The sequence below is a fragment of the Sceloporus undulatus genome, chromosome 10 (assembly GCF_019175285.1).
Source record: "Sceloporus undulatus isolate JIND9_A2432 ecotype Alabama chromosome 10, SceUnd_v1.1, whole genome shotgun sequence".
NCBI lineage: Eukaryota > Metazoa > Chordata > Lepidosauria > Squamata > Phrynosomatidae > Sceloporus > Sceloporus undulatus.
The window spans coordinates 3,612,667-3,626,919 of NC_056531.1; the positions used below are offsets into that span (position 1 = coordinate 3,612,667).

The following is a 14,253-nucleotide window of genomic DNA, read 5'->3' on the forward strand; positions in this document are numbered from 1 at the left end:
AAGCCAACAAAGCCATGTATACCTGCTACTGTTCCCTTCTTCCTGATGTCGGTGAAAATACACCTTACAGCAAGCCAACCCCCACCAAGGTTAGGTTAACACAGCTTTGGTACATATTGCTAAAGAATAGGCAAGAACACTGTTCTTCACCTCCTCCGTATTAACCCCCTCCCTTCCCAAACCAACCTGTACAAGAATCTGCATAGATGTGCTCCTTGTATCCAAAGCCCAAGGAAAGGACTTTTGAGGGCTCTTACTTAGAAACCAGCACACTGCTTTGGCACATGCATGTCTCAGAGTCCTCATAAGCAGGGCTGCCTTCCCATGGCATGCATAACAGTATCCTGGACAAAAGATAACCGAATTGGGAGTTTTTGTCCTAGGGCAACTCCAGTGCTAGCGACAAGACCATAATCTGGAAGTCTGGGGTTTTGTTTTTGTTTTTTGCTATTGATGTAAATTCTTCCAGCAATATCACCATCATTTCTCAGCACAGCTGTCCAAACATAACATGAGGCAAAACTACAAAAGGGAGGTCATCTCAGCACAACAAATGGCTCAGTTTCATTTCAGAATAGCACTCTGTGTAGTTTGGTTACTCCCAAGGCCTCTGAACTTTCTATGATTTTAAAACATATCATTTTACAGCTTTCCTGTGCCTCGAGCGGTGGACAGTTCCCAGGGCTGCCTGTTATACGATGTTACACACAGGGTCGGCCAGTTTAAACCTTGGTTTAAAACAAATGACTTTTAAAAAACCTCCTTTTTTATTATTATTATTATTCATTGCTCTTTTTTAAAAACTCTGGCAATTATTACTATTTTCCGACCCTCTTACTGGGGCATCAATGACTGCTTCAACTTAAACATTTTAACTTTAACAGTTTGTTGGCATTTGTTCATTATTAGATCAGTATCCAGCATCAGTTGCTTCTTTTTCATCACTTTATTTTATAGTGCAAGAAATGCCATTCAGAAACAAATATTTCAGTTAACATAACTGAAAGCAACTTGCTTTAAAAGAGCCTTTTTAAAGAACAATTATTATTTAAGCGAGCGACCATAAAATCTTAACTCTATTTTGCTACTTAATTTTCCGATTTAGTCCTGTATTGGTAGAGTCCTATGTTCCTATACACAGTGGGACCTCGGTATCTGCGGACTTGTCACCATTAGGGACAATGGGACTTGAGGTCCCACGGATTTTGGTATCCGTGCCGGGTGTGTGTGTGTCTGTCACTCCATCAATATACCCACTAGTTATGCATTTCTATTGCTATTCATACACATAGTCCACTTAGAAAGGTCTGTTCTGGACCCTTCACTCCATGCATCTGAGGAAGCAGACTGAAGCCTACAAAAGCTTATGCTACCAACTTGGTTGGCCTCCTGCCTACTCTCTTTCTGCCAAGCTTTCTCTTTAAGCAGGCCTTTGGCATTTAAGTTACTACGGCACAATGATCTCTTTAATAGGGTGCATTATGCTTTTCTCTTTTTACTATGTTTGAATGTGTTGTCAGCTGTTGTAATTTAGTGTTTTTAATAGAACTGTTTATTTGATTTTTAAAAGCTTTTGCATGAAATGGCGTACTTTTTAAACGTACTTTGTTTATAACCATGTAAGCTATCTTGGGTCCCATGTCAAGAGAAATGCAGGGTGTAAATTAAACCAATCAATCAATACATTTGAAACTCTAGGGCAGGGGTAGGCAACCTGCGGCCCGCGGGCCGGATGCGGCCCGGCGAGGCCTTGGGACCGGCCCCAGCCCGCTCCTGCCGCCGATTGCCGCCGGGGCCTTTGGCCTCTCGCGTGCAGGGGCAAGGGGGGCAATTGTCTATAGACGCCTCAGAAACATGCATTTATATTAACATTTTTTTAAAAATCAGGGTTTTTTTTGCGTGCCCTCCACTTTTTTTAAAAAAAAGTGTCCACCATTTGAAAATGTTGTCCTACACTTGTCCCAGTTTATTTATTTATTTAATTTTTTTTTTAAAAAAAAAAATTTAATTATTTATTTTTTGGCTTCGTCCCCTCAGTTGTCTAAGGGACAGCAACCCGGCCCCCGGTTCAAAAAGGTTGCCTACCCCTGCTCTAGGGTGCTGCTCCTCAGATCTACCCTGGTTTGGTATAAGGTTGCTTCCTATGAAAACATGTCCCATCTAAGTGTCTTTCATTTTGCAGAGGTGGCAGGGTGGCATGGAAGGTCAACTGCCAGGGGACAAAGCTTCTTAAATAGAAATGCTGCTTCGGTTTAGCATGTAAGCTGACTCTTTCCTTTCACCCCAAAGATGATGTAGGAAGGTAGGACAGAGGAGGGCAAAGCAGGTGGCAGTAGGCACTGGCCCTCCCATTCCAATGACAGCTATGCCGGTGGGTACTAGGACTGGCTAAACATTCACAAAGGGATTAGTAAGCTTTGGAGTTTATCAACATTTCTCATTAAACTATAACAAAATAAAATAAATATATAAAAGGAATAGGGAACAATGAAAAGGTCCCAGTATGTAACTTATAGCAGTCACTTTGTATGGAATGGAAGACTTTTTTGTGGGCTTTTCGGGCTATGTGGCCATGTTCTAGAAGATTTTCTTCCTGATGTTTTGGGGCTGGCATCTTAGGCCTTGCGAAGATGCCAGCCACAGATGCTGTGAACGTCAGGAAGAAAATCTCTAGAACATGGCCACATAGCCCGAAAAAGCCCACAAAAAACTATGGATAAAGCCTTCGACTTCAGAATGGAAGAAGGTTTACACACGCAAATAACCCAAATAATCCAAAACTAACTCCCAGTGTATTTGATGAGACTAACTTCAAGCAAGTGAGCAAAGAAGTACTGCCTTAACCAGCTTGTAGGCATAAAAAAAGGGGGGAAAAGAACTCATACACCCAAGGCAACGGTGTCCAAGAAACATGGATATTCTCCCTTGGAAAGTATAAACATTGGCCATTATTTGCTTCTTCCTTCGGCATAATCAGAGCAGAAGATGTTGCAAGCTAATTTTTCTTTGCCACACCATAAGGCTCCCTGGTGCCTTACGACACAGGCACCAAATTCCAAGGTGCTTACACTTGAAAACAGATGGTCAAGAAAGTTTAGGCCAAGACGTTTTGCTGCCTCCAGGGAAGAATAAGATGGCACCCCTGAACTCCCGTTTCTCCTCCCCTCCATCTCCCCAACGCAAGTATAGAAGCCAACCTACTTGGCACACGAACCTCACTTTAACATTGGCAATGGGACAATGTCTCAGAGAGTGGGAGCAATCTAGCTTCATAGGGGCACGCAACTGGTCTTTGACCCTTGGGGCTTGCTGCCTGAGGCCTGCAACTGTTATCCAGAATTAAAGCTGGTCATGAAAGTAAACCAAAAGCCATGCTAACAAAAAGAAAAAAAGGGGGATTTCAGCAACACATAACGCCTTGAAGGATGAGAGAAAGTAAAGCTTCCCCTCTTAGCTTAGTGAGACACTAATGGTCCCATACTTTAGATGCCTCTAATAGTGACAAGATGGCTGAAGAGCTCCTTCCTGACCTAAGCAATGCTGCTTTCCACATAACTTCTTTTCCTGAGAATTTCTTTGCAGATGACTACTAAATCCGTCCCCCCACTCTGCTCCGTTCCCCGCTCCCCAGGCAGTTGCCATTGGCCTAAAATTAGGAAACAACGGAGAACTCCCACATACCAGATGGCCCCCAAAATCACAGTAAACGTTTGGGCTGTTAGATGCACAGCCTTGGTGAACACACAGAAACATGCTGTGAGAAACAGAACCCAAAATAAAATTGAAAATGTTGTGACCATAGTTCTCTTTTTCCAGATGCTATAGGGCAGAAAACTGGGTGGCGTGGCTCCTATGAATAAAAATTTGCCCTCCACCCCTCCTGCATTTGCCCAGCATTGAAAGAGACAACTGTAAGAGTTCAATCTGTCCTCTTTTTAAGTGGGATAAAGGGCCACCTTAACCTCTACAGGAAACCAGAAATCCAGCCACAACACTGCACTGAATGCAAACAGATCCAGAGTCTGGAAACCTTAATGGCCACGCTCAACATAGAAACACCTGCAAATTTATTTGCCCTCAGAGGAGATATGGACAAAATGGAGGCAGAAACTTAGAGCCTATGTTTCGGTGAAAATTGGCAATGTTGTCTCTGACAAAGTGGTACGGCTGTGATGCAATTAAAGAAAGATAAGTTGATCTAAATCAATTTCTCCGGTGTGTTTACATGCTAGATAAGGTTGCCAGATCTCAGGGCCTGGCCTCCCTTCTCCAGTCTGCAGGGGAAGGAATCTCAGGGCGAGACCTCTGCCTTGATAGATGTGTGTATAAATATTTTCTTCATTTGTTAGCCTTCGTGTTTTTTTATTTGAATGGCATACTCTGCGCACCTGTGTTTGATGTTTAAGACAGTGTGTTGAATGACATCACCAGGGGCTGCCTCCAGTGCCATCATTTTGGTTGTGTTTATAGTAATTTCTGACATGACGACTCTAAGGCAAACCTATTATGGGCTTTTTTAAAGCTGACATAAAATCATGACACGTGAGAACTAACAAAAATAAGTTGAAATAGTAACAAAATATCTATGAGAGCCAGTGTAGCATAGTGGTTTTGGTGTTGGAGGCCAGGGTTCAAATCCCCACTCAGCCATGGAAACCCACTTGGTGAGCTCTTGGGCAAGTCACATCCTCTCAGCCTCAGGAAAAGGCAATGGCAAACCTCCAATGAACATATCTTGCCAAGAAAACCCCATGATAGAGTCACCAGAAGTTGGAAACAATTTGAAGGCACACATGACAACAACATAATATTTATTTTTTACATTCCCACCTTTCTCTCAGTACAGGACCCAAGGCCACTCATAAGATGTGTGTGTGTTGTGTGCCTTCAAGATGTTTCTGATTTATGGTGACTCTAAGGCAGACCTATCATGGGGTTTTCTTGGCAAGATTTGTTCAAAGGAGATTCGCCATTGAGAGTATGTGACTTGCCCAAGGTACCAAGTCAACCAAATGATAGTGCACAAGCTGCTTCTCACAAAGATCTCCCCCGCGTCCCATTTCTTCCCCTAAAAGGACCTTTAACATCCATGCCTGTGAGCTTTGACAGCTTGCATAATGTATTTTGCTCCTTTTGGTTGGCCTAATAAAGGCAGCCTAAATACCGTAAAGGCACCGGATCTCATCTGATCTTGGAAGCTAAGCAGGGTCAGTTCTGGTAAACACTTGGATGGGAGACTGCCAATGACTACTAGCTCTATAGGCTATACATTTCAGAGGAAGGAACTGGCAAAAGCACCTTCAAAGACTCCTTGCCTTAAAAAACCCTATGAAATTCTTGGGGTTGCCAAAAATCGACAGGTGACTCGAAGGCACATATACGCACAATAAAGCTATCAATGCAATGTGAGTGTTTTGTTAATTTGTTTTTTTTGGGGGGGGCATTTATTTTGCAGTATGTAACCTACTGAAAGACCCCCCCCCCCCAAAAAAGTACCAGAAGTTTAGAAAAATCTGTAATCTTCACTGAGAAAAGCAGAAGCCAGCATAGAAGAAATATTAAATCATACACATATCGGAAGTATTATCTCTCATATTGCAATGTTCTGTATCTGGCTCTAAGCAGAAAGAAAATAAACGGCTTATAAACAAATATTAAGAACTACAGCATAATGCCGATCCATTTATATTCAGGCACATTTCAACACATCCTGGGCCTTTAAATTGCCACCAATAAGATGCCTGTCCTTTGGGTAATAAACCCCCAGTGTTTCCTGTAAATACAGCAGCATGCGTTCCTGACTTGGGGTTTCGCTAGGAATGCGCTGTTTACAACACAATTCTGAATTCTCAAACTCAGGTAGAGGAAGAAAAACCAACCACAAACAAAGAGGCGGAAGAGAATGAACAGCTGTTCCAAGGTGCCAAAGAGGCCGTTGCGGCAACTAAGGACCATTAAGGGAACAACATGAGAATTAAAAGACATTTATATTCCTGAAGACAGCCTTGCACACATACTGGCATTAAAGGCAGAGTCAGCTGGGCATTTAATTAAAAAGTTAGTTAGGAAATCTTCAATGTAATTAGTGGAACCTAAACAAGAAAGCGGGACTCCCAATTTGGTAGTTGTCTAAAGCAAGGAACGTTAACAAATTTCAACCCCGGTGTGGCTTAGACTGTTTATTTGAACCCCACCCTTTTCATCTCGCCCTTGGCACATTTTTTAATCTTTCTGTTGCATAAGTGTGCCACGGTGCATACCTGTCCAGTTTCAAGCTGTGGTGACTTATGGGTTAAGAAAATACACCCTGCACATGCTCAGGGGCACGCTCCATTCTGATTCTGTGCCGGTCAAAGCCAGGTGCTAGCGTTCCAAACAGGCTGTAGCCCTCAGCTCCAGAGAGCAAGAGCTAAAACAGACATGGACAACAGATGTCGACTGATTACAAATCCCATCAGTCCTTGCCAGCATGGATGATGGAAACATCAATCCAATAACATCAATTAGATAACACAGCCTGAGCTGAAATGACGATTCAAATGGCTTGTGTTGGTGGCTCTTGCAATGTTAGAATGGCAGCGTACAGTTGTCATCAAATCTACTTATATCAAACACAAGAACTTTCACTTCTTTTCAAAGCCAAGTGCTTTTCGATGCTGGTCCACATTCAGGCAATCAATTGTAGGCCATAATCCGATATGTGGCCTTTGTGGTCTCTTGCAACACTATGATTTTATGATTCTGTGATGTGTGTGAATGAGCATATAGGTGGATTTTTGGCTATAAGCTCAGCGGCATAAACAGATTTTTATTTTCTTACCACACTACCCTCTTATAGCGCTGCTATTCCCCTTTGACTGCTCTGGCTGCCTTCTGAGGCTTGTAGTTGAGTGAGGCCTAAGAACTCAAGATTTCTAAATGTCCCTCCTTAAACTGGAAATCCCAGAATGCAACAGGAGGCAGCCAGAGCAGTTAAAGTGGAAGGGCAGCTCCATAAGAGTGTAGTGTGGGAATGTGGGTAGTTCCCTAGAAGCCATAGGCTCCTCTTCTAATGCTCCTGGAGGGAGAGGAGGCAGCCAACCTTCACCATATCCTTAGTGGTTTACGGAGCAGAACCAGCCTGCAACAATAACAATTTCACATTCCATAAAGAGAAATTAAAAAAGCCACTAAGGGTGTCAGACATGGACTGCACAGACCGGGGTTCAAATCTCCACTGAGCCACAAAGCTCAGTAGGTAGCTTTGGACACTGTCTTGCATCTAACATAGATAAAGCAGAGGAGGACAGTAAAACTGTCTTTCCTCACTCTGCTTTTAATCCATCGTAACCTCCTGCTGTGCAGACATATTTTTTAAACTGACCCAGTTATTTTATGCGACTCTCATGCTGCTGTCTTGATTACAACTGTATTTGACTTTTATCTCACTGTTTGCAATTCCTTTTTCCCCCTTTCTGTATGTTGTCTTATGCTGCTGCTATGTGCCTTCCAAGTCATTTCCAACTTCTCTAAGGTTATCATGGAGTTTTCTTGGCAAGATTTGTTCAGAGTTGGTTTGCCACTGCCTACCCCTGAGGCTGAGAGAGTGTGACTTCTTGCCCAAGGTCACCCAGTGTCCTAGTCCTACACCATGCTGGCTCTCTGATATAGAACAGCCAACCGTTTTTAGCCCTGGGGTTATACAAATCCCTAGGTGATATAAGATTTAGTTCCGTATTTCTAAATTATGCTACTAGGGCTGCAATCCCAACAACCCCTCAGCATAATATAAATATCCACATGTGGAGATACACTGTGTCAGCATTACACATGCAAAACAGTAACATTGCACAACACAAGACAATGACTCAGTGCTATTGTGCAATCTGCAACCAAAATGCACAACTGCAATGTGCTATGCACAACTTCAACACACAACTTCAATGCCCAACCACAATGCACAATGTTAACTGGATGTGCAACTTCATCTCCTCCACTATCAGTAGAAACACCCCATATGCGTAGCATGACTTAGCATGCATATGTCACTAACAAAATGCCAATCTAGATGTGTTTATTAAGAATTAATTAAGAGAGTTTCATTTACAACCTACTTATATATTGAGTGCTAATGTGAAGGCAAGAGTGGGCCTAGACGCTTAGTGAATGCCTTGTCCCACAATCCACTGGAACAGCATACATTACATCCTGGCATTTTTTAAAATGCTTCCACATAGCATAAATTTTTAACATGCATTGTATGTTATATTTGATTGCACTATCAATGAATGTTGCATTTGTATTTTACCTTTGGTGGGTTGACCTGAGGATCTATTCAGACAAAAGACAAGCTTGAAATAAATTATAAGACAAAATAACATAAGTATATATTCCCCAATGTCAACCCAAGATGGGAGGACATACATGTAGACATATATGTAGACATACATTTTTAAACTTATAGGAAAGACAAATGTTTTCTCAGAGACAGGCATATAACATAAAACCATAAGCAAAGGAAAGAAAATTATTGCAGATGTTGGCGGACACACACAGGAGATAAATGATAAAGCAAATTTCTTCTCCCACATTGGTATTGCTCCCTTTTCTTTTAAAGAGCTCAGTGTGGTGTACTTGATGGTTTATCCTCATAAAAGCCCTCATCTTTGAACAAGAAAAAGAAATAAAGAGAGAGAAAAAGAGAGAAAGGAGAACTGGACTAAAGGCTCCTAAGAAACATCATGACTGAATTTGAGATTCAGGCCTATGTTTATTCAGCCCAGTCCGTTTCTGAAATTTAAAACGATCCCAGAAGTACTTCCATGCCTGACCAGCTGTCAGCACTAATAAGACAGTGCTTAGTCTCTCTCGCTGCCAGAAAAATCTGTGCGCCAAGGCAATTTCAAAGAGGCAGCACATGGTTCTGAAAGGTTAGCCATTGTCCTAAGAGGAGGCACTGAAGTGGGCCCAGAATTGCCATGAATACAAGAATGAGTAGCCTGCAACCTGGAGAGGAACAGTCTCTTAGCAACACATGGATCTGCGCCTGCCTGCAACCGCTTCCTTCACTTCTGTCATGTTAATACGAAAGGGAGCCGACAAAAGAGAGCACAAGTTTGGAAAACAACGAGAAAATGTGGCTGGACACATCATCATTCCCTTCTCATAATGTAAAGAATGATGCGCTTGAATGTAAAGAATAAACTACTTATATGAGTTTGAGTTGGTCAACCTCTTAATCAACTTAGGATGCATCCACACTGGAGAAATAACCCGGTTTGGTACCGCTTTAACTGCCCTGGCTCAAGGCGATGGAATTCTGGGAATTGGAGTTTGTTGTGGGCCCACAACAAACTCCAACTCCCAGAATTCCATTGCCAGAAAAAGTTAAAGCACTGCCAAACCGGGTTATTTCTCCAGTGTGGATGCATCCTAAACTTGCACAGAGAAAAAAAACAGCCCTAAAGGAGGAAGCTCATGTTTGGTGTCAGCAGGAAACACCATGCTAAAAAAACCCATTCAACCTTCTAACGCAGGAGAGCATGGCTCTTCTCAGCCAGCTTTTGCTTATCTGCAAGCTTCAAAAATACTTGCCTTCAAAATAATAACGCAACTACAGATGTCCAGGCCGTCTGCAGAGCCAGAAGCACCTTGCTAGCATTTTAATAGATGCTAATAGATTGATGTTGCCTTCTAATTGACTAACCGCTGCAGCCTGAGGTAAAACCGACTGACCCAAGAAGGTCGTTGGAAGGATGATGTGGAAAGCTTTCGACTCTTCAAGTTCGAAGTGTTCTTCTGAGTTGCTTGCCTAGTTCGGGATCCTCCCCTTGCTTTGGGGTGAACCAAGAGGACTAGGGGCTGGCTGGCTGGAGGGAGATGCTTTGCCATTACGATTGCTTCCAGAAAGTCAGATCCTGAGTCTTCCATTACAACATTTTGTGAACCTCTGGGAAGTCTTCACTGTGGCCACTTCACAAATCCAGTATTTGAGGAGAGAAGTGAAGGAAGCGGTGCCCATGGAATCTGAGCAGGCCTCCTCATATTATTCAGCTGCTGGGAGAAAATCCAGACTCCTTCCCTTTTCTCACCAAAGCAAAAGGAGGCCTGGGAGTAAGTGCCACTGCGATCAATGGGACATACTCCCATGTAGCTACATACAGGGTTGTACTGTGTAAATCAGAGATAATGCAGAGTGGTATGTGCAAATAAAGTGAAGGTAAGTTGGCATTTGAAATAGAAATAATCACAGTACAAATGAACAATTTGACAAGATATTCAAATTTCCACATAGGTGCATATATAAGTATGATAAATCAAAGTATCTCCTGGAAAAGCACACGTGCACATCTAAAACATAATAATCCAGGGTCGCAGATCATCCTGATTCATGAAGCCAAGAGAATGCTAGATATGCCACCCACATGCATACTGCTGGGATGCCCCCTTACTCCAATTTGACACTTGCATATGGCTTGTAAGTCATTTTGGAGTCAGTCTCAAAACAGTAGTGAGGCATGCCAGGGGACTGACCTGGGTGAAAAATAAACTGAAGCAGATTCAGGAGAGTCGCATGCTGTCATGTAAATTCTCTCCAAGTGAAACCCTCCCTCCCTTGGTAAGGTGATCTTCCTGTGATGGAAGTCCCGTGTCTCAACAGCCCAAAACATAAAGCGAGCAATTTGCAGAGGGATTCAGTATCAACTCCCGCTGTATTTCACATCTTCTGCCACCCTGCATTCTTGATGACTATCTGTTGATGGTCATTTCATCCGGCAACATTAGCCTTTCATGGCATCTCAGCTCACCCATCCCACCCCTTAATCTAGTGAATGGGAATGTGGTTTACACTATGGCTATAACTCTAGGTCCCTGCAGCTCAGCTCTGCTGCTTGACACAAGCCCATATTCTGACTTGATGGTTGAAACGTTTATTGTGTGACAATGTATTAGTAACAATGACTAACCATTTGCTTACCTTTCATGATACCCAAATTCTGCTGCCCACATGGGGACTGCTTCACCTGGCCAAACCATACAGCCAGCCCTTCCTTCAACTCCCTTCCCTCTTTTCACCCCCATTCACACAACCAATGGTACAGAGAACAAAAGAATCCACAAGCAATGTATGTTTGAAGCAGCCTGGAGAACCTGGAGCCCACTCTCTCACAAGCATCACCCGTCCACAAAACAACATCCAAACACCAGAAGCAACTCCATCGGGTGGTATGACTGGACATGCATCAGTTTTCTCCTGAGCTTGGAAATGTTGGGGGGGGGGGGTTGGACTACAGTTCCCAGAATCCCCCGCCAGCATGACCACTGGAGAAACTTTTCCAACCTCTCATTCGATCTGAAGTGCTTTATCCAAACCCTAGGGAGAGGGACTCCTAACTTAGTGGGAAAGCGTCAACACTGGAAAGAGAAGGTCCCAAGTTAAAACCCTGCTGCCAGAACTCCATTTAAAAGAAAGGGACAGACAGCAAGTGATGGCAAAACCTCTAATGGGAACTGGCTGCCAGACAGAGGCCTGTTACAGACTGCCAAAATAAAGCTGCTTTGGGTCTCTTTGGAGGTATGCTATTTAACTGATGCATGGGTCCTAAGAGTCCAGAGGTTGTGCCAAAGCCACACTCCATTCCCAAGCACTGGAGTGCAGCATTGGTGCAGCTTCCAGATTCTTAGGATACATGCATCATTTAAACAGCATACCTCCAAAGAGACCTGAAGCAGCTTTATTTTGGCAGTCTGTAACAGGCCAGAATATCAACTCTGGCACAGACAGGTGACCTGACCTGGCACAAAGCAGATTCTCCCAACCTGGCATCCTCTGAATTTGTGAGACTGTGGTCCAAAACACACTGCAGAAATAATCCAGTTTGAGACCACTTTAGCTGCCCTGGCTCAATGCTAGGGAAATCTGTGAACTGTGGTTTTGGGAGACATTGAGCTTTCTCCGTCAGAGAGCTCTGGGGCCACAATAAACTACAATTCCCAGGATTCCCTAGCATTGAGCCAGGGCAGTCCAAGCGGTCTCAAACTGGATTACTTCTGCAAGGTGTTCTTTCCTTTCCCTCAACAGGCAAGGCTTTCCTTGCTCCTTTTAGAAACCAATGGACAAGCATCATCCTACCTTCCAGACTGGGCAGAGAAGGGAGAAGCAATGGACCTATGAGTCCCATCAAACCTATTACAAAACCCGTGCCATGCCCCACAACAAGCATGCGCAGTGTGAACAAGTTCTGGAGAGATAATGAAACTTTCTACAAACCAGGGCAAGTTTTTTACTTGACTTGCATGTCCAGCATTCACATATGGCACCCATCTTTCCTGACAATTAAATTGAAATCAATGTGGTTTAGGGCTAGAGAGCATTTTGTTGGAACATTTCCAAAGAAGCATAGAACCATAGGGCTAAAAGAGAGCCCCAAGGGCCATCCAGACCGACCCCATTCCGCCATGCAGAAACTCACAACCAAGGCACCCCTAAGAGATGGTAATCCACTCTCTGTTTAAAGGCTTTCAATGAAGGAGACTTCACTACACTCCAAGGCAGCGTCTTTCACAGTCAAATAGCTCTTACTGTCAGGATGTTCCTCCTTGAGCTGGAATCTCTTTTCCTGGAGCTTGCATCCATTGCTCCATTGGGTCCTATTCTCTGGAGCAGCAGAAAACAAGTTTGCTCCCTTCTCAATATGACATCCCTTCAAGTATTTAAATAGGGCTATCATATCACCTCTTACATTTTCTCCAGGCTAAACATCCCCAGCTCCCTCAGTCGTTCCTCATAGGACATGGTTTCCAGACCCTTCACCATTTTAGTTGCCCTCCTTTGCACACATGGCTCCAGTTTCTCAATGTCCTTTTTGAATTGTGGTGCCCAGAACTGGACCCAGTATTCCAGGTGAGGCCTGACCAAAACAGAATAGAGTGGCACTATTACAGTACTTCCCTTGATCTAGACACTATATTGATGCAGCCTAGAACTGCATTGGCCTTTTGAGCTGCTGCATCACACTGCTGACAAACTCAGGGCAGGAAGGTCAACCTTTCAGGGCACCGTGGCTACATCTGCACTGCAGAAATAATCTGGTATGACAGGGCTTTAACTGCCCTGGCTCCATGCTCGGGAATTCTGGGGCATGTAGTTTGTTGTGGGTCCCGAACCAAAGCCCATAGGGCCATTAAAGTGGTCTTCTGTGGCGTGTTATGGACCATCATTTGACATATAGATATATGTTCACCACCTTGAGTCCCACTTTGGGAGAAAGGTGGGATAAAAGTTAATTAATTAATAATAATGATAATAATATTAATATTAATTTTATTTCTTCCCCGCCTCTCCTCCTGGCTTGACATAGTTAAAATGCCATCCTTCCACAAAAGACACACACATGAAGCTGTGTCTCTAGGCAATATTTATACAGCCAGCCCTCCTTATCCACGGATTTTTTATCTACAGATTCAAGCATCCACGGTTCACAAATAATCCAAAAAGGGATACATTCCTAGTAGCAAACTTTGGTTTTGCCATGTTCCATAAGAGACATCATTTTATTATGCCATTAGATTTCATGGGACTTGAGCATCCGCGGATTTTGGTCTCCAAGGGGGAGGGGGCCCTGGAAGCAAACCCCGGCGGATCCCAAGGGCCCCCTGCATTACAATATGTACCTAGTTGGCCCTAGATGTGCAATATGTTCTCTTCTCTGGCCTTCCCCTGCTTCCCTCCCCGTTCCTTTTGGAGGCTGTCTGTCCCCGGATTCGAACTCACCTCCGAGCCGGGGCTTGGGCTGCCTCCCGCTGGAGCCTGGGCTCCTTCTCCCTCCAGGGCAGCCGGAGGAGGGCTACTCTGGGCCAGGCTCCTCCATGGAGCTGAGGGGCCACGGCGAGGCGGACTCCCGGCTCCTGCGACTGAGGGAAGCCGCCGCCGCGCTGAGGCCTTCTGGGCCCTCCTCCTCCTCCTCCTCCGCCTTGACGGCTGGCGCGCGCAGCAGCAACGGCAACGGCTGCTGCCCGGCTTTCCCCGGCTCCCATTCCCGCACTGCTCCCGCCAAGCGCGGGAAAAAGAGGCGCCGGCTCGCTCGCGCCCCCTTCTGGCTGAACCCGGGAGAAAGGCCCCTCCTGAGGGGGATTAAGCCAGGCCCGCCCTCCTTTTCCCGGACCTGCCCTCCATTGTCCTCCCCGGCCCCAGGAGGCCTCCCTTTCCCCTCAGGGTTTGGAGCAGGGCGAAGAAGCATTCACTCACAGTTTCAGTTGTTCTTTGGTCCTGTC

At 44.4% G+C, this 14,253-nt stretch overlaps 1 protein-coding gene across 10 annotated transcripts in view; it reads right to left on the reverse strand.

Annotated features, from left to right (window-relative positions):
* PITPNM2 (phosphatidylinositol transfer protein membrane associated 2) overlaps positions 1–14,003 on the reverse strand; it is a 142,779-nt gene extending 128,776 nt beyond the window's left edge. For all 10 annotated transcript variants that reach the window (XM_042441649.1, XM_042441644.1, XM_042441647.1 and 7 more), the window contains exon 1: positions 13,754–14,003. The gene's annotated coding sequence lies outside the window, so the exon portion shown is untranslated. The remainder of the gene's footprint in view (positions 1–13,753) is intronic.
* Positions 14,004–14,253: the final 250 nt, after the last annotated feature.